Consider the following 26,933-nt stretch of genomic DNA (forward strand, 5'->3'; position numbering starts at 1 on the left):
TCTTATTGCATGGGTTGACACTCAACCAATGAGCTACACTGGCCAGGCAGTGACACACATTTTAAAAAACATGCACACACTTGCAAAATACCCAAACATTAGGAATTAGAAGGGCATGAAATAAGAAGCTTACAGGCTTGAAAGAATATCTGCAGCTTCAGAACAAAACAAAACCAATCAAATATTGAAAATGTCTTTCTTTCAAAACACAAAGGTATTATATTTTTAATGTAATTTGAGTTTTTGGTGATTTCTTTGTTTGCTTGAGGATCAGTTTAGGGACAAAAACGCAGCTTCTTGTGTTGTCTGAAGCTTCTCTTCCTTGAAGGCTTTCACAAAACACAGATGCCAACCTTCATTGGCCTCAGAGCTCACCCTCCGCCCCCACACCTGCCATCTGTAAGTGCAGCACACTGGGCCCACCCTGGAGACAACTAACAGGGGCTACAGAGCATCCAGGATGTGGTTGATCTTGATGACCAGCTCCTGTTACTTCCTAAGATGAGTTTTTCATTCTCAACGCATGTGTCTTTCTTGAGTTTGCCACCACCACTTAGCTTGCACTGCTGACTTCAGCACAAGCTCCTTGACCTGTGCCTCCAGTTTCTGCATTCCACTCACTCTGCCGCACAGGTCAGAGCCCTTTGTCTTCAGCCTGGACTGCAGCAGCATGATCTCACTGGTCAAGGCCTTGTGTTCCTTCTCCAGGCTCTTCCTGCCACTGTTGAGGGTGGCCACGTCCCAGGACTGCTTGCACCTACTGACAGTCTCATCAAAGTGATGGTAGAGATCTATTCTCTTATTGAGCAGGGTTGAGACCTGCTCTGTGATGCAGGTCACCTTCATCCTGGCTTCCAGGGCCAGATCCTTTGTGATGCAATTGTCCAGCCCTGATGTAAATGATGACTGTGAAGAACAAGATGTAGAAAACGGCCACCACCAGCAGGGGCTCCAGGTGCATGAGCACCTTGCTGACGTGTAGTGCACCATGATGTCCTGAATGTGCTGTCCTTCCAGATTTTTCTTTTTAGGAAACAATCACAGGGTGGCCAAATGTGTCCAAGTAGGCATAGTGCAGCTTATCTGAAGCATGGCTGATTTCATAGGGACTGGCAATTTGGATGTTCCTGGCTCCTACAGGCAAGATGGTCTTCACAGTCAGAGAATCTATCACTTATTAAATATATGGTCCAGAAACCTTATTCTCAGTGCATATCGGTCACCCAAGTTACAGTTATTCATAGCTTGGGAGGTTGTAGCCAAAGATGTAATGTGTCTTCCACCCTCCAAAAAGAAGGAAACAAGGCTGGATTTCCATCTCTATAGAATCATCCAAAATAAAGAGGTGGCTGGCAGGTGGAAACAGTTCCAATCTCATCCCGGTAATAAACATCCTGGGCAGCAGCAGGAAAGATGGTCTTAAGAGAATGGGTGGAGAAAATAACACTATCTGGCTGTGTCAGGTAATCATAGCATGAAAACGGCCCCGGAAGCATAGGCCCTCCATGCTTCAAGTCCCCATTTTCTTCTACAGAATATTACCCCAGTGAGAGACCCTGATGACTAAAGTCATGCTGGTGATAGTAAAGAAAGAGCCGTTGTTCTCATAATGTACTTAAAAGTATCCTGACTGTAGGCAGGGACATCTTTGAAAGGAAGGTCCATGATCCAGGAGATCCTCAGATTTCATGGTGTTCTCCAACTTGGTGTAGCTCTCCACATTTCGGGAGGCAAGCTTCACACGCATAGTTTGTCTTTGTTGGATAGAAAGCGGAGAAATAATGGTTGTCCTCAAACACCACAAACTGTTTCTCTGATTGAGTGATCTGGGCTGGATATGGATAATTACAACATAGTAAGTAGACATTTATATAACTCACGAAGTGATCACCCTGATAAGTCTAGTACCCACGTGGCACCATGCATAGTTATTACATTATTATTGACTACATTTCCTATGCTGTACTTTACAGTGCATGGGTGTTTTAATCATTTTGTAGATGAAGCTATAATGTTAAGGGAAACATCCCTTGTCATTTCAGTTTAACATAAAACCATAGGTTGTTACTGAACAACTAAAATAGAACTGCCCCTGCACATCATGTTGCCATAGCATAGGTGCTATTTAGAGCCAGGAAAAGTGAAGCTCAGTTGCCATACAAAAGACCTCCCCAATTGTGTATTGCTGATTTCCTCACATTGTGGGCCTCCGGGATCTGCTGGCAAACGGAGGAGTGAGTCAGGCTTGAGCAGCTGATTCCAGGGCCTAGATAAGGCATCTGGAAATCTGTCTGCGAGCCCACAAAAATGGTCACCCATTTTATCAAGGTTGGTTAGGGCAGTGCCAAGGGCATGGTCCCACTGGGTACTATAGTGCCCATGTGAAGGCAGGTTTGGGCCTTTTTATGGTGTATCTGCACAGTCTACCCAGGACATGTGCTGTGGGATGAAAGAAGTCAGCCTCAGGAGGGAACGTTTATCCACAGACAGAAAAACCCAATGCAATTTCTAGCACTTAGAAGGAACTCATACATTTTCTGTGTTGAATTCCTTCAAAGTAGCCTTAAGGATATATTCCCAAAGGTTACAACCCAGACAACATTTTAATAGTCTATTATTTCCCTTAGAAATATTCAGGTAGTGAATAAGTAAACTAAGTACCTCAGTGAGCCTGCGTCATGAATCTGTTGCCCAGGTGGTTCAGTCTGGCCCCTCTGTGAATTCCTCCCACTCAGGTGTTCTCCTTACCTGAGGTCCAGGCAATGGAGACCCAATGCATGCTGGCCCATTGCCTGAGCTCAACCAACTCTTTTTACCTCATCTCACTACTTTTATTAGTAGTCCCCAAAGTCACCCTAATTATCAGGTCAAGAACCATTTGTTGGATGAGTACTATGTTTTGGGCACAGAATAAAACAGAAAATCAGGAGAGGCTCCAAATGACAAGTCCACCCTACGGTGCTTGAACATGGTTTGAGAACACTTCACCTCTGCCTCTCCCATACCCTCTTCACGACTGTGCCATCCACCACTTGTTCTCTACTCTGTTCTTCACTCCCCACTCTGTGAGCCTCGTCTCCCAGAGCAAGTGGGACTCCCACCCCATCAGTTACTAGTTCACATGTGGATGAGCTCCATGACCTGTCCTCAGACCCCTGTTCTGATCCTCACTAGCTTGTGCTCTGGGACAAGTGCACATTCACATAACTTTTATTACAGTGTATTGTTATAGTTGTTCAGTTTTAGTATTATTGTTGCTAATCTCTTATGGGGCCTAATTTATAAATTAAGCTTTATCATAGGTATTCATGTATAATAAAAACATAGTATATATAGGGTTCGGTACTATTCATGGTTTCAAGCATCTACTTTGGGTCTTGGAAAATATCCCACGTGGATAACGGGGGACTACTGAATTATTGCAGTTGCCTTCTTATGATTATTCTTCACTGTAAATTTTAGCTTATTTATTAAGTGTCTGCCATCTCTAAAATATCTGCAAAGGTGCTTGTCACAAGGCATACACTATAACAGAAGCATGTTGCCTCTGCTTTTCAGGAGCTCCTACTGTATATTCCTGCTTCTTTCTAGAGCCCCACGATGATGGCAGCATGTGCTACTCCTCCTCCCTCCCTCCCTTCCTTCCTTCTCTCTTTTTCTTCCCTTTCTTCCTTCTTTCTTGCCTTTCTTCCAATAAATACAAATTGGGTGTCTACCCTGTGCTGCATACTGCCCCAAATGCTGGGGACCCCACAACAGACAGGACGGTCACTCTTCCATGGAGTACACTAATGAAGAAGACACATTATAAACACATAGTGAATAAGTAATACAATTCAAGCAAGCAATAAATACTCTGTTAGAATCAAGTAGTATGATAGGAATGGTGTGTGCTGCTTGACCTAGTTCTGTCAAGGGGCATCCCCTCTGAAGGGATGTCACCTAAGCAAGACCTGAAGGAAGGGAAGGTGTCAGTCCTGAGAGGACAGGCAGGAAGAGTAATCCAGGCAGAGGAAACAGCCAAGACCCAGAATCAGGACTGGGCTCGGTGGATGTGGGTGAAGTGAGCCAGAACAAGGTGGAGGAGGTGTGGTGGGAAGTGGATCAGAGAGGGGGTAGGAGATGGTAGTCTTGTTGGTTCTTGAAATGTGTGGTTAGGGGCTTGTATTTTTATCCTAAGTATAATGGCAAACCACTTAAAGGGTGGCATAATTAAGTTAGCAGGTGACACAAGCCAGAGTGTATGAGAAGCAGGAAGGCCAGGTGGGCTGCTGTACTAAATACCTGCCGAGCAGAGCATGTGCTGGTAATGATGTGACTGACTGTAATGATGTGACTCTAACTGAGCACCCACCTCTTGCTTACGCTCTTAATTTTTAAAAATCAAATAACAACTAAGTAGATGTTGAGTTATCTGAATTAGACCGCCCTCAAATCTTAATCTTGTGCTAATTAGAAGAGTGAATTTCTTAAATTTCTAAGTTCAAAAAGAAAACATATTTGGGCTGCAGTCATGGCAATAAAATTAAAAAAAAAAAAGAAATAAAGAAAAGATATGTTAAAAAGTTTAAGACACATTTCCTACAAGAAATTTTACATCACAGAGATGGATGAGACAAAGTCCGTCTTCTCATTGCTCTGTGATACAACATGTGTTGATGTCATTTTAAATATCTCATGGGGTGAGTTTTTATTGTTTTTCAAAGGCAATTGTTTTCATATTTCAAACATCCTTCTATTAAGAATTTAAATAGAAGTTTTTTTTCATGTTAAACTAACAAAGAGTGAGTGCATATTCAATATAAGAAGCAATAAAAGAGAGCTGCCTGAGAGACACAAGCATTCATAAATACTTTTGAATTAATTTCTTAGAACTACCAATTATGTTGGCCAATTTGAAAGAAATTCCCATCTCTCCTATAAAATTATTCATGTCAGGCATTTGTAGGTTACTAATCTTAATCTTTACTCATCTCCTATTCCCTAATTCACGTCAAAAAGGAAAAAAGAATCATTGGTTAGCCCAGCTAAACATCAAAGGGATGATCTTCCCTATAAATCAACCCCTCCAGTCTCTTAATTGCTTTGTTGATTTCTCCCAAACTTCCTCATTTATCTATTGACGTAAATATTCTTAAAAACTTAGATCTGCTGTTAGAGATTCCTCTTTGTTTTTCTGCTGTAAATTATTATCCAACTAGTGATGGCTGAGAGTCAAGCATGGTGAACAGCACAGAGAATATCAGATCTGAGAAACCTAGCTACATCTCACCTTGGGCTTAAATTAAATGGACTCAAACCCAAGATCTCAGTTCCTCACTGCTTTAGAAAGTGCCCTCATGTCCTAACTGTCACAAAGGTAATCGGTTTGCCTTTGTTGTTTTCTTCTTTTTCAGAAATGAAATTAATGTGATGATAATCTCCTTCTCACTAGACCTAAGTATTGATTTCTGCTTCGTTTTCTGATCCCTCTTCTAAAATTCTGGGGACACTACTAGAGGGGGATATTGATCAGGAGACTGCCTGTCACTTCCTTGGGCACAAAGGAACAAGCCCCGTCACCTCCATGCCCCAGAATAGAGCTAAAGGTAAAAGGTCAGAGATGAAAGGCTTCTGATTAGTTCTTCTTTGTAAGCAGCCTCCAGGAAGCTCCGAGCCTCTGTTTACACATGTCCTTGGAGTTTAAGATGGAAAACTTTTACTCCCAGGCCCATGCATGGATGTAGGCGAAGCAGAACCCTTATCTTTTTCAGTTTCTTATTGGGAGAGATGGATTGTTTGTTGTGAAGGCGGTTTGCCTTTTTAGGTGAAAAGCTTATGCTTTCTGGGCCTTTCATTTGTCGCCTACACTGCCAGGACTTCATCTGCTGTAGGAATCTCAGCGGTTTTAGGCACTGATTGAAGAACACCCAAATTAATTTCCTCTGAGAAAAAGAGCCTGCAGACCCTAAGGGACTCCTTTTTGTCTCCTCAAATTGCAGTGCTGCCATTGATTTCATTGTTAAACAAGAGCAGAAAGGGTCAAGGGAGTTTCACCAAGTGAAGAGAAAGAATGCAAGAAAAAAGCCATTACTTATGTACGTTCACAGAACGGCCAATTAAAATTCAGGATGGCAACTCTGAACCAACACCTGGAGAACAAACGTTTTCTAAAATGGCCTTGGCTGAATCCATCCCCCTTATAGTTAACTCATTGGGGACTAACCTTCCAAAACAAGGTTATGTCATAAAATTCTGGTAATTCTTTGTTCATACTTTATATATATTCTCTCCTTTCCAGCCCTAGATTATTGCCTCAAAGCAAGAATAAATTTCTCATTTGAATTCTTCCAATATTCTCCTCTACTCGCCTTCGCCTTGCCTTGCCCTCATCATTTATATTCTCACTTATCAAATAAGGAAAGTTATTTTGATGCATATCTCCTAAATCGCCTCTAGTTTCTAGAGCTGTGTACATATGACTAGGTGATATGTCTGATAACCAACAAAGAAGGAAAAAATGTGCAGGGTTTAGTTTAATAATCAAAGAGACTCTTCATGTTTCCTGTAATTGTTAGGGTGCAGCATGGTAGGTGGGCAAAGCGCCCTGGGGATTGGACCCAAGAACAGCCTCCTTCACCCCTCCTTGCTCCCCTCTCTGCTCACTTCCCTGTTCGTTTTCCTGTGAGACGGGAGAAAGAGAAGCAAGTCCTCTGGTGTCCAAGCAACAGCTTTCAGTCACCTTCTCTTTCCAGACCTGTAAAACTATCTCCCAAATCTACCAAACTACTTCCTGAGCCCACGAGGAGCTTCATCTTCTAGTCCTCTCAAATCCCAGCACAGAAGCCAGAGAGCAGGTATATTTGGTCTGTGTGTAACCTGCACTCAGTTCACTGCAAGACTTTGTGCTCAGACATTTATTATATTTAATAACATATAATTATATTTCCCTTGTGTGCAGAAAATAAACTGAAAATTATTTTCACAACCGGCTGAGTATAACTAACTATAAATGCAAGGCACTTGTTTTTTTTTTTGGTATGTGCTCCTAGTGGAAACTGAACCTGGGACTCTCTGGTCCACAGGCCGACACTCCAACCGCTGAACCAAACTGGCCAGGGTGCAAGGCACCTTTTTTGATCAGCTCTATGAACCAAGGTGGCCATCACATGGCTCTGGTAGGGAATGAGGATCTCAGATTTCCTGACAAGCAAATTCACATTAGCTAAAGTTCCTTGAAAATATTTTTCATATGTACAGCCAACTCTCCTGAATATTTCAATCATGAATAAAATGTAACTCATAGAGCGAAATTGATTCTGTGTGTCCATATATTATTTATTTTTTCAATCCTCATCTGAGGATATGATTTTCATCGATTCTAGAGAGAGAAGAAGGTAGAGGGAGAATGAGAGAGAAACATCAGTTGGTTGCCTCCAGTATGTGCCCTGGGATCAAACCCATAATCTGACCAGAAATTGAACCTGCAACCCTTCTATGTGCACAGGATGACACTTAAACCAACTGAGCCACACCAACCAGGGCGTGTCCATATTTTACATTGTAACAAATTTAGGCTAACATAGGCACAGCGGAAGTCCACAGGCACCTGACTCACAGAAGCAATGTCTTCTTCTTTTTACCTCTCTGGTGTCAATTTAATTCTGTCACACAAAAAATAGAATGGTTTTCAGAAGCCTATCTGCACATGCTAATCTTATCATGATAAGCAAGAATCTAAGTGCTATTTGTTTTAGAGTATTTTCCATCAATATCTAGCTCAGTTGGTAACTCAACTTGGGTCATAAAACAATTCACATAGATAGTAGGATTAGTAGACCTTTGAAGACAGTGTCAATCAAGATACGGTCTCTTTATACCCTGCTGCTCCTAAATTCCGCTGAAGTTTTGCTCCCCCTTGTTGTCTAGCAATTCTAGATCACTAATTAACAATGCTTGGGCATGTGAACATTGCCTGCCCAATGAATATATGATGAAATTTAAACTCACTCTGTTAAACCATGTCACCAGCCAGTAATAGGTACCCTTCAGAATTAACCTGATGTGATTGGGTTAAGTCAATATGATGTTTATTGTTTGCTTGTTCAATTCCTGTTTGATCTTCACTACAGATGGGATTTGGGCAATTCTTTATGATTGTGTGTCTGAGGTCTTGAAGCCTAGCAAGGAAAAAAATCCTTGGGAAAATTGAAACAAGAAATAGAGAAATTGGTTTTAAACAACATTGTAAGAAGATCCACCTACCAAAAGAATTTAGAGCTAGTCCTAGTCTCTCATTAACTCTTTATGTGATATAGATAAGAAAACGCCCTAGACATGTGTATCCACTTATTTAATGATGAGATTGAACTAGTTATATTCTTTAGGGTTCCTCCATTAATTAATCAATACATTAATTAATGAACTGACCTCTGGCTGATCCTCCAGCCCCTACCTGGTTCCAGTCACACTGCATGTATTGTTCTCCCAGGCTGGGTGCTCACCTGGATCTTCACATAGCTGGTTCTGTTCACTAACAGGACTTGCTCTAATGGCAATGCCTGTCAGAGGCCTTCCCGACAACCTGGCCACTTGCAGAGTTCACTTGCCTCCTCTCTGCTCATTGGGGCAGCACACATCACCATTGGCAGAGTGGATCACGTTAGGGATCTTGCAGACCTCTGTTTGCACTCCCTTTCTTTGCTTGTTCATAGCCACATCCCCCCACCAGAGAACCTGGCTCTCCCTAGAGCTCAGTCATTGTTGGTTGAATGAATGTTCAAAGAGGAAAGATATCACTCTGTATCGTATGTATTGTTTACCTATGCTATGGTTAGCTATTTAGCTGTCTTGGTTATTTTTCACAGCCCAGGCTTTTTTTTCTTTGAAGTGTTAGCTTTATTTTTTAAAACCCATTAATTGCAAAATAATATCTAAGTATGGTACAAAGAACTCTTGTCTACCCTTTACCTAAATTCATCAGAAGTCATTTACTATAAACGAATATTGCTGTATCCTGATAAGCTTAAAGTGTCTGAAAGGGGTGAGTGATTCCCTCAGATGTGCTGAAAATTTAGTTGCCAATTCCATTTGTATGCTGAGACTCTATTTACCCACACTGAAAAGGACAGTGGAACAGAAATCTGAATAGTTAATCAAGGAAACCATACTGGCTTCCCTTTCCTTTAGTAGCAAAATTTTCCTCCTGTTTCAGAACATTTTGGGACAGTTTTCTCAACTTTGTATGTACATTTTTGGAAGCAGTCTAGTGCTGCCTCTTCCTAGACAGAAGCATATTTGCTTCTTTATATCTCAGCATATCTTTTCCCCACTCTCTTTTATCTTCCTTAGCAGAGAGTTGCCAGATGGAAGTCACAGGCAGACTGAGAATAACAAGAAGGCAATAGACATTTAATTCTTAAACGCTTTGGGGAAAATAGAAAAGTCCCTGCCACAATCTCTGAGGTCACCTCCTCTAGAGTGTGGAGGGCAGCATGATGAAGTAAAGAGCTGACAACAGGCAGAAAACAGCCTGCCCTGAGCTGACTGCTCCAAAAGGTGCAGAGATGGAGTCTGGAGGTCATGGCCATGGGTAGCTCCCTTCTCTGAACCTAACAGGTAGTGTGCCACCATTGCACATTGCCATTGTTTGTTTCACACTATTGACACAGAGAAATGAGCTGTCTCATCACCTGCCCTGTGCAGAAACTGCCATTTCCTCCCTCCTGCACAGGTAAATATTTACCAGCTTTGAGGACATCCAGGTGTATCAGCATTAAGGATGACATGTGGCCAAGTCAGCCTGGGGTCAGACGCCAACGGGCATGGGGGCTGAGCTTCTTGCTAGGGGAAAAAGAAAGGGAGAAAGGCCCTAATTCTGTGGGACTCCAATTTTATTTAAACCAGCATTGAAATACTACTGTCATTTGAACCCCCGGATAATTAGTCCTGAAAATAATCTTGGTCCCAGGTACAAGTACGTTAATTTTCTCATTATCAACATCAAGGCCTTGGAATTAAAAAGGAAGAAAGGAGATAAAGAATGTTGAAAGAAAAGGAAGAAAGGCCCCAGCCTTGGTGGCTGGCTGAGGGACAGATATATTCCTCTTGTTGACATCCCTGGGCTTTGGGGCTGTGGCTCACTTTCCTAATCCAGACTAAAATATGGCAATGGTGGGTCCCATGGAGAGAATCAAGTGCCTAACAAAGTGCATCATTAGACTGTTTTGAAGCCAAAGCATACCTTTTGGTAAGGATCTAGGACCCAGATAAAGCCCACAGCTAGAAAAGATCAGAAGTTAGGAATAAATAAAACCTTTATTGAACTGTGCATTACAGATGTCCTTGATTTTTAATCCTCATAGTCATCATGAAAGGATGGTATTTTGATCCCTATTGGATAAGAAAGGCTATCTCCATCAGAAAGGGTCAGTGACCCACCTAAGTCCACACAAGAAGTAAATGACAGAACCAGACATCCATTATTGTTCTGACTCCAAATCCTATCCTCATTTCTCCACAGAATCTTGACTGCCACTTAAACCTGGAAAACAACAGATATGGCTGGAAACAAATCTAAAAGCAAACACAGCAGGAGGCAAGCGGACCTCGAGGAGGGCAGCCTCTGGCAGGTGGTTAGGGAGCAGGGACCAAGACTAGGGAGGCGAGGAGGAAGCCAGCCCCATTCTATGAGCAGATGATGGCCCATGTTTCCTTGGATTTCACGTCCATTGTTCTGCCTTTATTACATGGTCTCACTGTCTATCACAGACGGAAATGAAATTGGTCTGGGAGGGTTTCCTCTTCCCACAGTCTTCTTGGTTCCGTACTGATGGATGACTTTTAAATATAATATCCTTACACATGTGAAAATTAAGCTGATCTATTCATTTAATGGCCAGAACTGTTGGTGGGTTTTCTCTATTTTTAAAAAAAATTTTAACATGAAAGAAAACAGATTTGCCTTTTTTCAGTCTTCCAAGATTTCCTTAGCATACCACAGTCTAAAAAAGTGGCTTAGTTTTCCTGGGTCATCGGACTGTGTTAGTTGGACATGTGGTGTCAACACTTGGCTGTCTGTCGGAGCTTGGCCAGTCTTCTCCCCAGTCCCAGGCCTTCAGCCAAAGGTGATCACAGGTACAAAGGAATGTGAAGAGGAGAGAGACCTTGCTTTCCCTGCCCGTGGGCTTGCCTTCTCCCTTGGTCCTGCTTCACCTGGCTTCCTCACTGGTTACCTGCAATCTACAGCTCTTATCCCTGCCTCTTTCTGTTCCCCTAGAAGGCCCACATTTCTGTTGGCACTGTGATTCTTTTATTATAACATGCAAACCACGTGCTTTTCTGTTTTTTCTTTTGTTTTTCTGCAACTGATGGGTCTTTCATACCATGGACCTAGAAGGTACATGTTTTGCTCTTTCGCTGCCTTTGTCAGTATAATTAATCATTTCTGTGGCCCTAGAAATATCTGTCTAGGGAACATTCCATTTTCCTTGTGAAATTTTTCCCTGAAGATTTTCTTTCCATCAGGTTCTTTCTGCTCTCACGGGAAGTGTGTGCTAATACGCTTCTGACACTCAGGCCGACGATGCTTATTTTCCAGGACACTGTGAGTACTGTTATCTGGATGACTGATATTTTCACCAATCTTTATAAAGAAAGTTTTAGAAGAACTTTCTTGTGCTAGCGTACATGATCTCAACCCATGAGGTAGATGCTAGTACCGTCTCCAACTTGTAGATGAGGAACCGGCTGTGAGACAGGCCAGATGACTTGCTCTCACCCCTCAGCTCGCAGCCGGCAGTGCTGGGAGCGGCCCCGTCCCACCCTGGAGCCCCTGCCCTGCGGGGTCTACTGGGGCTGTAGAACCTTTGAGGGTAACTGATGAGGGGGCTCCGCAAAAGTCCCCTGGCGGGTGCCACGTACTCATTCTCACCTTGAGAACCACTGATCTCACGGATAAATTTCACTACTTTTTCACTTGCTTCCATCAGTAAATATAATTCCTTTCCATTTGTAAAAATTAAATCTAGGAGCCAACCTACCTGAAGTGACCATTTCATCAACTCTACTGAGACATCACTTAGAAAAAGTATTGGACTGAAAGATTATATTTGCTTTCTAAAAGGCCATTTTTTTCTCACCCTGAAGCACCTTTTTGCTAGAAGAATTTAGCAACCTGGTCATATTTGTAACTTTTGAATTGAAACAGAAGTTCTACACTGTTTATCATTTGCTGAGGGTTTTTAGGGGAAAGTGTCAACATAAATTTGGAATTTCCTGACTTTTGCAGATTTGAGTTATAATCTTGACATGGCTAGAAAGGAAATCTGGAAAAAAAAATTTTAGAGTGTTTTATTGTGGAAATGTCCCCAAACATTTTCATCCCATTTTCCCAGAGAAACCTGACAGCTTGGGGTGGGGAGAGGGGGGAGAAGAACAAAACCCAACAGCCACATCCTTGAACTCTTTTGTGTGTCTAGAACAATGTCCAGTTGAAATCAAACAATATTGCTGCTAAATCCGTCTAAAATAGTCCTTGGTGAGTGCTCTTGCCTGATGGGCCAGCTCTGTGGGAAGAGCGGTTGGTAGAGGTGATGAGAGCTAGGGCTCTCTGAAGGGCAAGGGTTCAGTGCTAACAGTGGAGACTGCTAGGCACAGCAAGATACAGTATCTTTCCAATAACCCTGTCATCAGCTCATGTAATGCCTGGGACTTTAAATCCTGATGGGAGTGCAGAGTGAATACCACCACTGCAACCGAGTGGAAAACAAAAGCCTGGGCAAGGACTGGGGGTGGGTAAGACTCATAAAGGAGAAGTCATGAAGTCTGGCTTTCTGGCCAGATTTCCTCTGGAAGGTGAGGTGTGGCCAGCACTGTGTGTGTGGACCGCCTGGGAGGGGACACACACCCTGCCTTCAGACGGCAGGACCTCTGCCTGGCCTGCAGCCAAGGAGCCAGACGCCAGGCCCCGGGCTCTCAGCGGTGGGAGCGGTCGCTGCGCCTGGTTATACAATGGTATTATCTCAAGCCAACCACGGTTGCAGAACCTCACAATGTTTCCTGTCCTTGCATTGCAGCACAAACTGTCCGAGTTCCAACTGCTTTCGGACACACTCACTGGCACTCGGTCGCCAAGCTCGGAATATAAATGTCTAAAGCCACTTCTTCCTTGGGAATTGCAGACTCTGCAATGCCGTAATCCATTGTATTTTTATCCCCTCTAGAAGGACCTGCAAGACCATGAGTCATACGAGGAAAGGGATTAACTCTCAAAACAGCTTGTGTAATATAGGCAAATGCCTGGAGTGTCTTCTACTAACTAAGGGAACACAGAAACATCTTTCAAGTAATCTGACCATTACACACACCACGCAATTTATTCTTGTTGACCCATCAACTCATTCTCCTTTCCACTTTACAATCCCTGGACCCTCTGTACAAAAAGGCAAGGAGACTGTGGCAGGAGAAGAAAACCCAGGTGAATGTGAAGGAGGAATATACAGGAATTACTTTCAATATACTTGGCATTTGATGTAAAGTCATTAAACTCAGATACTAGCAATGTGTCAAAAAGGACAAGAAAGACTAGGCTCTCTCTCTCTCTCTTTTAATTGTTTGGTGTTCTTGGCTTTGGAATATTGAGATCAGGTTATTAAATAACTGATCAAGTCTTCCCAACTACATGCCTAGCCAGAAAGTTAACTTTCAGCAACCTGCTCCCAGAAATCAAAGGTTTAATCTAAGTTACCAGAAATGCTCTTAAACCTTCTGCTTCCGGGCCAGGAAGTTTTTGGCCTGCCTTGGACTTTGCTAGGAACTGTGCTACTTCAGGAGTGTTGGACCAGGCTGGATGGGGGAGAGGTGGGGAAGCCAAGGGGTGGGGTGGGGTGGGGCAAACCCTTTGCTTTGTGCTCAGTGGCAACTCCCGCTATCTTTCAGCCTGTGGCTCCGAGTCATGGGACTCTTGATACACCTTTAATGCACCTAGATAGACTTTCTCTCTCACCACTGTGCATGAAGATCCCCCTAGTCCTTGCTTTTGTGATAATGGGCAGGCTTTTTCAGCCTGAACTAAAGAGCATGATAACAAATGCTTAACGACCAGCAACAAAGAGCCCCCATCAAAGGCATTTGCCACGGCCTTTAGTGAGACAGACTTAGAAATGTAGAATTTTTAAAACTGTGCAGTATAGCAGGCATACAGAAAAATATAGGGAGTCATACAGAAATACGCATGTACTCACCAACCAACTTTGATGAAATCTGAACATTTTGTGATATTTACTTCAAAGTTTCTTTTATAGAAAGAGTTGAGGACTTCGGAGCCCCTCTCTGACACCCTCCCCCTCCCTGCACAGAGGTGATTGCTTTCTGAACCTGATGTTTACCTTCCGTGCCTGAAAGACAGGTGTTCCCCAAGCACTCAGTGCTGTGGTAAAGGTTGCCATCTATTCTGATGAGTCAGGATGAGTGTTTCAGCATATGAATACCACTCTTGCCTGTTTGTTTCCAAACTTGTGTTAGTATATACAATATGTAATACTATTTTGCATGTTTCAAAACTTGAATATGTGGCATTTTAATGAACAGAACCTTTGGACTCCGGTCAAGGTGGCGGCGTAGGTAAACGTGGTCTCGCCCCCTCCCACAACCATATCAAAATTACAACAAAACTACAGCACAACCATCCTTCAGAACTGCCTGAAATCAAGCTGAATGGAAGTCCTACAAATATGGAATTAAAGAAGCCACACACAGACTGGTAGGAAGGGCGGACGGGCTGGTCTCACACCCACATGTGGTGGATAAAAATCAGGGACACATCGGCTGGGAAGGTCCTCCCTGAGGAGTGAGGGGTCACGGTCCCACACCAAGTGCCCAGCTTAGGGTCCCAGTGCCAGAAAGAAGAGTCCCCATCACTTCTGGCTGTAAAACCAGCAGGAACTGAGGCTGAGGGAGGCTGCGGCTAGGGAAGCCCCAGGCAGCTCCTCTTAAAGGGCCTGCACATGAACTTACTCAGACTCGCTCCCTCTGAGCTCCAAGGGGAGGCAGCATGAGGGGCACCAGAGAACGGGGAAGAATCAAGCTGTTTGGTCTCTGGACGAAGGCTGGAGGGGCAGCTTTCTCTTGGACAGACATACTGGCGGAGGCCCTTGTTCCTTTGGTGAGCCTTTTCCCCAGAGGGCAGGCAGACAGCAGCCATATCTGGGACTCCAGCAACCTGGCTTACACTGTTGACCCCGCCCCACCCAACTTTCGGGCCTACCCAAGCTGCTTCCAAAGGCTTTTACATAGGATTGGTCTGTCTTTGATCCAGCTTCAGAGTTTCCTAAAATCTCTTAAACAAGCAGCATCTGGTCTCAGTGAGCCCATACCTCTCGTTCAGTGGCCTGAAGCCTGGCACTAGAAGCAGCCATCAGCAGATCACTTTGTAGCTTATGCCAGGTGACCCTGGATAGAACACAGGCAGTGGCTGACCTTGCCTCAGAGCCAGCACACCCAGTGGACAGCTTCAGACCACATTGAAACACCACCACCCAACCACCTCCACAAGTGACACACTCAATGAGTGGACTCAGTGGGTACCAGAGCCCTGCTGAAGTAAGTCTTACTCTGTGTGGTGGGCCCCTACACAACTGATCCTCCAAGGTAGTCAGAAGCCAGTAGTCAGTGGGCACAGCCAGTCCTTGCAGCTGATCAGCCTGAGTAAATCCCTCCCATTGATGTGCTAACAGCAATTAAGACTCTATTACAACAGAAGCGTGAACAGTCCACACTAGGGGTGTACCTCGAGGGCCCAGCTGGGGTGACTGTGCCACTGGATCCTACAGGACACCTACAACAGTAGGCCACCCTACGAAGCCTAGGAAGCATAGTAGTTCTGCCTAACACATAGAAGCAATCACAGGGAAGCAGCCAAAATGAGGAGACAAAAGGACATGTCCCAAATGAAAGAAAAGAACAAAACTCCAGGAAAAGAACTAATCAAAACGAAGATGAGCAATCTAACAGAACACAGGTTATAAGGTTCAGAACACAGGTTATAAGGTTGCTCAGGGAACTGACTGAGACATCCAAGAGACTTAGTGAGACCTTTAAGGAACTTAAAGAGACCTCCAAGGAACTTAGTGAGAACATCAACAACATAAAAAAGGGCCAGTCAGAAATAAAGGATGCACTAACTGAAACAAAGAATAATTTACAGGGAAACAATAGGAGAGTAGGTAAAGCCAAGAAGCAAACCATCGATTTGAAATATAAGGAAGGAGAAAACACCCAACCAGAACAGCAAAAAGAAAAAAGAATCCAAAAATATGAGGATAGTGTAAGGAGCTTCTGGGACAACTTCAAGCCTGAAGGAGAAGAGAGAGAGCAAGAAATTGAAAAACTATTTGAAACAATAATGACAGAAAACTTCCCTAATTTGGTGAAGGAAACAGACATACAAGTCCAGGAAGCACAGAGAGTCCCAGACAAGATGAACCCCAAGAGGTCCACACCAAGACACATCACCATCAAAATGCCAAAGGTTAAATACAAAGAAAGAATCTTAAAAGCAGCAAGAGAAAAGCAGTCTGTTACCTACAAAGAAGCTCCCATAAGACTATCAGCTGATTTCTCAAAAGAAACTTTGCAGGCCAGAAAGAAGTGGCAAGAGGTAGTCAAGGTGATGAAAAGCAAGGACCTACAACCAAGATTACTCTATCCTGCAAAGCTGTCATTTAGAGTTGATGGACATAACAAGAGTTTCTCAGACAAGAAAAAGCTAAAGGAGTTCATCACCACCAAACCTGTATTATATGAAATGTTGAAGGGTCTTCTTGAAGGCGAAGATGAACAAAAATATGAACAATAAAATGGCAATTAATACATATCTATCAACAATTGAATCTACAAACAAAATGAGCAAGCAGAACAGAAACAGGCTCTTAGATACAGAGAATGTTTTGTTGCTTGCCAGATGAGTGGGCACTGGGGAGAGGTTGAAAAAGATGAAGGAAGAAGTACAAATTGGTTGTTAGACTGATGAACCTCAAAGGGAATGGGGCAGGGAGGGTGGGATGAGTTAAACCAAAGAACTTCTATGCATACATGCATAACCAATGGATACTGACAATAGTGTGGGGAAGGCAGAAGGGGGTGGGATTGGGGAGGAGGGAGTCAATGGGGAAAAAAGGGAGAAACATCTGTAATACATTCAACAATAAAGATAAGTTTAAAAAAAAGTAACCTTTTTGATAACCTTTGTGGAGATATAGTTCACATGTCATACAATTCACCTATTTAAAGTGTATGATTCATTTTTAATATATTCACAGAATTGCGTAACCATCATCACAATGAACTTCAGAACATTTTCATTATCTTCCTCCAAGAAACACCTGTAGCAATTAGTAGTCACTTCCCTACCTCCCACCCACCCCCCTACCTCCCAGACCTAGACAGTCACTCATCTGTTTTCTCTCTCTATGGATTCATCTTTTCTGGTCATTTCATATCATTGGAATCATTCAATATGTGGCCTTTTGTGTCTGACCTATTTCACTTGACACAGCATTTTCATGGTCCATTCGTATTGTAGTAATGTATATTGGTACTTCATTCCTTTTTATTGTCCAATATTTGATTGTCTGGAAGTATTACATTTTATTTATTCATTTATCTGTTGATGAGTATCAGGTTTTTTTCTACTTTTGGCTATTATAAATAATGCTTACATAAACATTTCTGTAACAGTTTTTGTGTGAGCATATTTCAATTTTTGGGGGTATGTTCCTAGAATGGAGTTGACGAGTCATATGATTAATCTATATTTAACATTTTGAGGAGTTGCTAGACTTCTTTCCAAAGAAGCTGCATCAATTCGCATTCCCAACAGCAGTGTAGGAGGGTTCCAATTTCCCCATATCTTTGTCAACACTTCATATTGTCCAAGATTATGATTGCAGTCATCTTAGTAGGTGTGAAGAAGTATCTCATCCTGGTTTTTTTTTTTTTTTTAATTAATTTATTTTTGTTATAGATGTTTCTCTTTTTTACTCCCATTGACACCCTATTCCCAATCCCGCCCCCCGCCCCCAGCATTATTGTCTATGTCCTTGTTTACACATACATGCATAAAAGTTCTGTGGTTTATCTCTTCCCTCCCCCCCACATCCACCTTTTCTGAAGTTTGTTAGTCTGAACCCCACTTCAGTGTCTCTGGGTCTATTTTGTTTCACTGTGGTTTTGATTTGTATTTCCCTAATGACTAATGATATTGAGCATCTTTTTGTGTGCTCATTAACTATTTGTGTATCTTGTTTTGAGACATGTCTGTTCAGATCCTTTCTTCATTTTTATTTTATTTTATTATTTACTTTTTTTATCCTCACCCGAGGACATTTTTCCATTTTTTTTTTTTTTTGTTCAGATAGAGTAGGAGGGAGAGAGAGTAAAAGAGAGAGAGAGAGAAACATCGACGTGAAACGAATACATCGAGTGGCTGCCACCCGCATGACCAACCAGGGCCAGGGACAAACCGCAACCGAGGTACGTGCCCTTAGAGGGAACCGAACCCGGGTCTCTCTGGACTGCAGACTGACACTCTAACCGCTTAGCCAAACCGGCCAGGGCCCTTTCTTCATTTTTAAAAAATTGAATTACTTGTCTTTATTATTAGGGCATAAGAACTCTTTATATATTCTAAATATAAGTCCTTTAACAGATACATGATTTGCAAATATTTTCTCCCTTTCTGTAGGCTGCCTTTTCATTTTCTTGATGTTCTTTGCTGTACAGAGCTTTCTGAAACTTTTTAAGTTAAAAAACTTGGATAAAACAAAATTATTCAATTGGAAACATGGATGGAACACTGGTACATTAATTTTAACCAATTTCAACCACTGTAGTAGTGCTCAATAGTATGAATATTGTGTATTATGTTACTGATCCATCCTCTTGTCAATGGAAATTTGGGCTATTTCCAGTATTTGGCTATGACAATGCCAACAGGAATGCTCTTGTTCATATCACCAGAGGCATGTTTCCAGTGTTTATTAAGTAAGGAGCTAGAAGCAGCATACCCAGGTATTCTTGGTATCTGAAAATATGTCTTTAGGTATTAGGTATTATTGAATTATTATTATTTTTTATCAGCAGTGTATTAGAAATTTGTGTGAGACATTTTTGCTAATACTTGATACTATCTAACATTTAAATTGGAGGTATTGGGATAAGTATAAAATTGAATCTCAAAACTGTGTTGAAATGTGACCTATTAACTGTGGCAGCCTGTAAGGGACAGATGAGCTGCTGGCGCTGTTTCGTTAATTGTAACACAGAGTAAAGAAATTGTGATAATATGTTCTTGTGTATTGATAGCTCTGGAGACCCTCTTATAAATAGAACAATATTAATAACTGTGTAGAATGTTTGTATGGCTCCTCTGCAGAGTCTTAGTTGGCTGTGTTACATCACAATTACGTCACTTTATTGAATGTGGAGCATATTTTAAATCTGCAATATTAACTTTTGCTATTGATTAACATTGTTTTAGAATTTATTAGTATGAGCTGTTTTCAAATTCTTTAGCCCCTGGAAGTCCTGTAAAAATACATTGTCCAGAATACATTGCCCGGCTGGTGTGGCTCAGTGGTTGCACGGACCCAGTCACCAAGAAGTCGCAGGTTCAATTCCTGGTATGGGCACATGCCCAAGTTTTGGGCCTAATTCCCAGTGGGGGGCATGCAGGAGGTGGCCAATCAATGTTCTTTCTCTTTCTCTCTCCCTCTCTTTTTCTCTCTAAAATCAATAAAGAAAAAATATTTTAAAACATTTTTAAGAAAAAAAAAAGCAGAATACATTTCATTCCCATTCTTGGTCTCCAGTCTTCACTTAGTCTTGTTGTTAATAATTCCAATTCCTTCAACATTTTCTCATGCAGTTCAACTTAACTCTTCAGTCTTTTAGGAATTGGTGTTTTAAAAGTTTGTGTTTTCTGTATTGCATGTTATACAGATGTAACTTTGCTTGTAAAGCTTTCAAAAATAACCCTACTTTCAAGGCAAATATTAAATAAGTGAGACCACTACGGTGTTACTCTTTGACATTCTTAGTAGAGAATTCACCAGATAGCCTGTATTCTAGATCTCTCATTAAAGTTATATTTAAATCGATATAATATTTATGCAAAGAAGAAACTTAATGGCAAATAAACTTGTCCTTACTGGAATGTGATTCAAAAGGAGACTAAGTAGAAGTTTCAATGAAAATTGTGAGAGCTCTAAATTTGAATAATTTTTTAACTTATTTTCTCATACAAGTGTTGATCTCTTGTTTTAACATGCGTAGTAGAACCAATAGAGTAAAGCAAGCAAACCAAAATCTAATAATAAACTTGGGGAAAGCTTTACCCTTCACCAAAACCTAAGGGGAAGGCACTACCTCACTCATCCTGGCTTTAGCTATTTGCCAGACTCTTCTACAGATTTAGATGGTGATACTAGTTTAGGCTCTGAAAATAAACTAAACTTTAGAGTCTTTGGACATTTCCCTCCAGCAAGTTTTCAAAAGGCAAGAATTAAAGATAGTTGGTCCATTCAGCTATATTACAGAGCATCATCCTTCCGAGTAAAAGGCAAAGTCAGGAAATTCTGAGATGTTCTGTCTAAATTCTACTTCACCGAAGTAGTGAAAGATTCAAGATCAGTCTCAAAGTTATTTTTCACTGAAAATTGGGTAGACTCAAGTTAGCACCATGTTTCCTTGGCCAGACTCGCTCATCTCTCTGGGCGGAGCTTGGAGCTCAGCTCTGTGTGTAGTTGAAGGAACCTTGCTCAGGGAAGCTCCTCAAATGGAGAGATGGAGGGTGTGGAGCACAGGGGTCCTAACTCTTGTCCCCAAGCCAGTAAACATTCAGAGGTTTCATAGGTTTTGTATCAAAATTATTGCGGATGTGCTGTTGGCCAGACGTGGAACCGTCACACCACAAGGGGCCAGAAAAATAAAAATGTCCCACTTTAAAGGCCCTGCAGGTGTTCAGCCTCTGCTGGTGTCATCTGCCTCTTAAGTAGCTTTATGAAATTAAGGAGACACCTGGATTAGATCTCTTTTAGCATATTAGCTTTGTGACACATTATCTGTGTTAAATTCTCTGTGTTTTCCTCATCTGTAAATCGGGGGTAATAACAGTACTATCCCACAGGGCTAATGGGAGGATTAAATGAAATTATAAATGTAAAGTACAGGAATAGTGTCTGGAAAATAGGAAATTCTCAATTAATATTAAAGAGAACTGTGATTATAATATTATTAATAATACATGCAATACATTCAGGGGGAAATAAATTAATTCTTGATGTTCTCAAAAAATCATTTGGTTAAATCTTTAAATTTTTTGCAAATCATTTAGGTCTGTTTAATTAGATACAGAATAAGTGTAGGTCTTCTCAATGCTGTGGTCAAATTGAACTGAAAAATAAAGAAAAATAACTTGACATGCCATGTAAAAATGTAACTATAATAGATGATCTTGAAAATCTAAATAGTTTTTCTGGTTTCAGAATATATATATTGAAACGTAAATTGTCTGTGGATTCATTTTAACATTAAAAATCAGAAACCACATATGACATGGAAAATATTTTTAAATATAAAATTAAGTTTAAAATAAAAAGCCACAAAAATATTATTTCACTGAATAAATACTACAAAGGAAGTGCGTCTTTAAACAGTCTGAATTTCTAACTTCCTGGCTCTTCTTTGACACAATTAAGAAATGGCCAAGTCAACATGTAATAAATAGAATTTTAAACAAGTTACAATTAAGTTTTTACTAATTTGTATTATCAACAAACAGAATTAAGAACACACATATACACAATCACCCCCAATTAAAATCTATTTGGAGAGTGCCCTTTCAGATCATAGCTATAGCAAATTTAAGTTTTACCTAAACAAAGAATTCTCTATAGTGTTACATATTTATGAACCTTCACCAAAATTTACATTGTTCATGAGCAAGTGACTTTTCTTCTCAAGAGCTCATGAATGTTTTCTTAAATAAATTATAATGATAAATCAGCAGTAATATCTTAAATAAATATCTTCTAACAGTTTCCTTTGATTTCCATGCCCAAAGTGAACAATTTATTTCAGGAGGATTATTTCTGCTGACAGGGAAGTTAGAAAAAATATCATTCAGCTGAGGAAGGTTTCTAGATAATCACGAATCTTTGAAAGCTTGGCTCTGGGCATCACTAGATGAGAGTTTAACCCTGGGGTCCCCTCATTAGGAGGAAACCCTGGTAAGAACGGAGTCTCCTCATTACTGGAGGGCATGCCTGCCAGCACAAACCATTTTAGAAGAGGGAAATTTAAATAGAAGCATAAATGGCCACTGACAAATTTCAGGAAATAGCAGTCAGGGGGAGTCTCCAAGGTTGTCAAATTTTATGTGTGTGTATTTTTTAAAATTTATTTACTTGTTTATTTATTTATTTATTTGGGAGGTGAGATGAAAAAGCAGAAACTATCCTTAGTCTTTCATGAAATAGAAACATTTGCTAGTCTGACTAACGGAAAAAAACCATGCCTCAAAAGTTTCCAGAGAGTAATGATCGAAACTATTATGATTTGGCTAGGTTTAAAAACAATAAAATCTTTACAGATAGAAAGGAGTACAAACCATAAGTATACAGCTTGATTAATTTTTCTCTTTTAAAACAAAAGAGAAATGTATACATAGCACAAAATTTACCAGTTTAACTATTTTGGGGTGCACAGTTCAATGGCATTAAGTATATACACATTGTTGTACAACACGTGTCATCATCCACCTCCAGAAGTTTTTCATCTTCCAGAAATAGAACCCTATGCCTGTTAAACAATAACCTCCCATCCCACTCTTCCTAGGCCTGGACAGTATATTTCTCTGAATGTGACTACTCTAAGAATAAGTCATATAAATGGAATCATACAATATTTGTCCTTTTGTGCCTAGCTAATTTCACTTAGTTTAATATTCTCAAGGTGCAGCTTGATAAATTTTACCAAACTGAATGCACCTGTGTAAGCAGAGCCCCATTCAAGAAACACAGCATTGCCAGCACCAAAGAAGCCCCTTGTGCCCCACTTCCAGTCAGTGATCGTGAGGATCACCATGTCCTTAGTCAATAAGAGAGAGAAAAAAGAGAGAAGACTGACGTTTCTGCCTCTGTCTTCTCCGATAGGAGAAAATAAATATTTGATTTGTTTCATATGTAAGGCTTTAGCCTACCTCCCAAGGCAAGGTTTGGTAACTGTTGACTTTAGCAATGTTCTTTTTTTACTTTTCATATATTTTTTAAACATATCTTAATGTTGAATGTATTGCAGATTTCACCTCGTTTTCCCCCCATTGACCCCTCTCCTGCCTTCCTCACACAATTGTCTGTGTCCACTGGTTACACATATATGCATATAAGTTCCTTGGTTTATCTCTTCCTGCTCCCCTTCCCCCTTCCCTTTGAGGTTCATCAGTCTAACATTAATTTGTACTTCTTAATCCCTTCACCTTTTTTTGCCCAGTTCCCCAACCTCTCTCCCATTTGGCAACCAACAAAAAGTTCTCTGTTTCTATGAGTCTGTTTCTGTTCTGTGTGTTCATTTTTTTTGTAGATTCAATTGTTGATATATATGTATTCAATGCCATTTTATTCATATTTTTGTTCTTCATCTTCTTCAAGAAGACCTGTCAACATTTCATATAATACAGGTTTGGTGGTGATGAACTCCTTTAGCTTTTTCTTGTCTGAGAAGATCTTTATATGTCTGATCAATTCTAAATGATAGCTTTGCAGGTTGGAGTAATCTTGGTTGTAGGTCCTTGCTTTTCATCACCTTGAATATCTCTTTCCACTTCCTTTCTAGCCTGCAAAATTTTTTTGAGAAATCAGCTTATAATCTTATGGGAACTCCCTTGTCGGTAACAAACTGCTTTTCTCTTGCTGTTTTTAAGATTCTCTCTTCGTCTTTAACCTTTTTCATTTTGATGATGATGTGTCTTAATGTGGGCCTCTTTGGGTTCATCTTGTTTGGGACTTTCCGTGCTTCCTGGACTTGTATATCTGTTTTCTTCACAAAGTAAGGGAAGTTTTCTGTCATTGCTTTTTCAAATAGGTTTTCAATTTCTTGTTCTCTCTCTTCTCCATCTGGCACCTACATAATGCCAATGTTGGTACATTTGAAGTTATCCCAGAGACTCCTTATACTATCCTCATTTTTTTTTAATTCTTTTTTCTTTTGCTTTTTGAAATGGAGATAAGCAATCCAACAGCTGCAGAGTTCAAAACACTGGTTATAAGGATGCTCAAGGAACTTAGAATTTCAAGGAACTTAGTGAGGACCTCAAGAGCATAAAAAAGGACCACTCAGAAATGAAGGATGCACTAACTAAAATAAGGAATAATTTACAGGGAGTCAATAGTAGAGTAAGTAAAGCCAAGAAGCAAACCATTGATTTGGAATATAGGGAAGCAAAAAACACCCAATTAAGCAATCTTCTTATTTCAGTCCCAGAGTACCAAGGTAAGTGCCTTGAGTTTACCCTATTTTACTAAATCCCATTTTTGTGACTCTGTTTAGGCAGCATTTTTTGCAGGAAGTATTCTGTAAGTGCTCTTGGTGCTGCCAAAATGTGGTATATCCATGCAATATTATGCAGCCATAAAAAAGAAATTCTGTCATATGCTATAACATAGACAAATCTTGAGGACATTATGATAAATAAAATAAGCCAGTCACAGAAGGACATATATTTAATGATTCCATTCATATAAATTATCTAAAGTGGTCAGACTCAGAATAAAAACTAGAATGGTGGTTGCCAGGGGTTGTAGGGCAGGGAAATGAGGAGTTGTTTAATGGGTCCAGAGTTTCAGTTTTTCAAAATGAAAAAGTTCTAGCAATCTGTTGCAAAATGATATGAATACAGTTAACATGACCGTACTATACACTTAAAAATGGTTGATGTCCTGGACAGTTTGGCTCAGCAGTTAGAGTGTCGGCCCACAGACCAAAGTCACGGGTTTGATTCCGGCCAAGTTGCAGTTCATCCACAGCCCTGGTCAGGGTCGTGCGGAAAGCAACCAGTCAATGTGTCTCTTTCATGTCGATGTTTCTCTCTCTCTCTCCTTCCCTCCCACTATTTGAAGATAAATAAAAAAAAATATTCTCGGGTGAGTATTAAAAAAAAAAAAAAATGGTTGAGCCCTGGCCAGGTAGCTCTGTTGGTTAAAGCATCATCTTGATATGCCAAAGTTGTGGTTTCAAGGCACATACAAGAATCAACCATGCATGCATGAATAAGTAAAATAACGAATCTATCTCTTTCTCTCCTTAAAATCAATTACAAAATGGTTGAGATGATAACTTCTGTTATTTTTTTACCACAATAAAAAATGTTGTTTTTTTTTTTAAAGTTGAGCTTTCTAGGACCGAAAAATGGCGGCGGAGTGAACGGAGCTACACAGACCGTCTCCCAGAACCAAACTGGAATTACAACTATAACACAGACAAATCGACGGGAAAAACCAACAGAAAAGCAGCTTGCGAGGACCATACAACGAGGGACACTGACTCCATCCCGGTAGGCTTGCGAAGGCGCGAGACGGGGCTGGGAGCCCACGGTCGGCAGCTCGGCAGCGGCCTTAGCTATAAGCGGCGCCCGCGGGTTACACTCCCAGGCGGCCCCACAGCGCAGCCGGGACTGAGGCTGAAACAGCCACAGCCACTCACCTTGGGCTCCGGCAGAGGGAGGGCAGACTGGACTGGAACTGTGTCGGGACACTCGGGGTTTGGAGGGCTCTCGGAGCTTTGGCTGAGTGCAGCCACTCAGGACGGTGGCCACATTGCTTCTTCCCAGGGCTCTGAGAGAGGCAGCAGCCCCTCCCTCGGAGATCCAACCCCACCCTGTGGGCCATTGAAGTGTTAATTGAGGCTCACTAAGGACCAGCATCTGCCCCACCCTCGTGAAAGCCCCTTGGCTGAGCACCAGAGGGAGTTTTTCAATCAACTGACAACCCAAAACTCATCAATTAACCTAGACTGCTAGCTTCCAGGCAAAAAGCTAGAGGATAACAGTACGTTTCCTGGGCTGGCAGCTTTAACCAGGAAAGTAAGACTTGACAGTGGTGTTCAACGCGGGTCCTCCCTCGCTCATCTAAACACAGGAGAGGGAGCCACAAACAGCAGAACACCAACACCCACAGGGAGAACTTGACAGGCTCCAAAGCCCAGAGTGATAGCTAAAATGGTGAAACACAGAAACAGAAGCCAAATGAAAGAGCAAACCACCTCCACCGAAGATGAGATCAATGTGGAGCAATTAGGCATGTTAACAGAGCTAGAATTCAGAGCCATGATCTTGAGGAAGCTGAACAGCATGAGTAAGGACATAGAGACACTGAAAATAAGCCAAATGGAAATTAAAAACCAACAAGAAGAGATAAAAAATGACATATCCGAAATGAAAAACACATTGGAAGGTTTAAAAAGCAGAGTAGGGGAAGCTGAGGACCGGATCAGTGAATTAGAAGACAGGGTAGAAAAAATCAACCAATCAGAAAAACAAAGGGAAAAAACTATTAAAAAACAGGAAGACAACTTAAGAGAACTATGGGACAACTGGAAACGTAATAATATTCGCATCATAGGGGTCCCTGAAGAAGAAGAAAAGGAGCAAGGGATAGAGAATATATTCAAAAAAATAGTGAGAGAAAACTTCCCTAATTTGGTGAAGGAAGAAGGCATTCAAGTTCAAGAAGCACAGAGAGTCCCAAGTAAGAAGAACCCAAACAGGCCCACACCAAGACACATAGTAATTAAAATGCCACAAATTAAAGACAAAGAGAGAATCCTAAAAGCAGCAAGAGATAAGCAACAGGTTACCTACAAAGGGAACCCCATAAGGCTCTCAGCTGACTTCTCACAAGAAA

General features: G+C 41.2%; 1 pseudogene; it reads right to left on the bottom strand.

The window, feature by feature from the left end:
* Positions 1-444: 444 nt before the first annotated feature.
* Positions 445-13,227, bottom strand: LOC118631862 (annotated as a pseudogene).
* Positions 13,228-26,933: the final 13,706 nt, after the last annotated feature.

The sequence above is a fragment of the Molossus molossus genome, unplaced genomic scaffold, assembly GCF_014108415.1.
Source record: "Molossus molossus isolate mMolMol1 unplaced genomic scaffold, mMolMol1.p scaffold_m16_p_16, whole genome shotgun sequence".
In the NCBI taxonomy this organism is placed as follows: domain Eukaryota; kingdom Metazoa; phylum Chordata; class Mammalia; order Chiroptera; family Molossidae; genus Molossus; species Molossus molossus.